The sequence below is a fragment of the Mastomys coucha genome, chromosome X (genome assembly GCF_008632895.1).
Source record: "Mastomys coucha isolate ucsf_1 chromosome X, UCSF_Mcou_1, whole genome shotgun sequence".
In the NCBI taxonomy this organism is placed as follows: domain Eukaryota; kingdom Metazoa; phylum Chordata; class Mammalia; order Rodentia; family Muridae; genus Mastomys; species Mastomys coucha.
This window is the reverse complement of record NC_045030.1, coordinates 100,849,275-100,849,933: the sequence shown is the minus strand read 5'-3', so window position 1 is coordinate 100,849,933 and position 659 is coordinate 100,849,275. Positions and strand designations below refer to the sequence as shown.

Genomic DNA, 659 nt, shown 5'->3' with positions numbered 1-659 from the left:
CAAAAAAAAAAAAAAAAGCTTTATACAATTGCAAGTCATCTTGCCAGTCCCAACTTGCTTTATTATAGTCACATAATCTTTCTATGTATTTACTTTTTCTTGAATTTGTTAATGTCACAGAATTCTTACACTGTCAAGCATGCCTGAGAATCAAATGAAAGAAATGGTTCCATGTACAGTCATTCACTGATACTTGATTTGTGTGCCTTTTGATAATTTTACATTCTTTGATACATTTTTAACACGCCTTGGAATTTAATTACTGCAGGTCTCTAGCTTTCCAGTAATTTGCGTTAAATCAATTTCTTCACATTTGTCTCCATTCACCTTTCAATAACACAACACCCACACAATTTTCTGAGAAAAATATACATTCTTTGGGGCTAGCCACCCAAGCATGAGGATATGAGTTCAGATCCCCAGCACTGACACAGCAGCACATGAGTGCATTGCCAGCACTGGAGAGGGGAGACAGGCAGATTGCTGGTGCTCACTGGCAAGCCAGCCTAGCCATATTGATGAGCTGAAGTTTCAGTAAGAGACTCTTGTCTCAAAAAATAAGAGACTAATTGGAGAAGACATTTGATGCTTGATATCAACCTCTAGCTTCCATTTAGGAGCATATCCAAATAACCACGTATAATGCACACACACACACA

General features: G+C 37.8%; 1 protein-coding gene across 1 annotated transcript in view; it reads right to left on the bottom strand.

The window, feature by feature from the left end:
* Igbp1 (immunoglobulin binding protein 1) overlaps positions 1-659 on the bottom strand; it is a 14,191-nt gene that overhangs the window by 893 nt on the left and 12,639 nt on the right. The window lies entirely within an intron of this gene.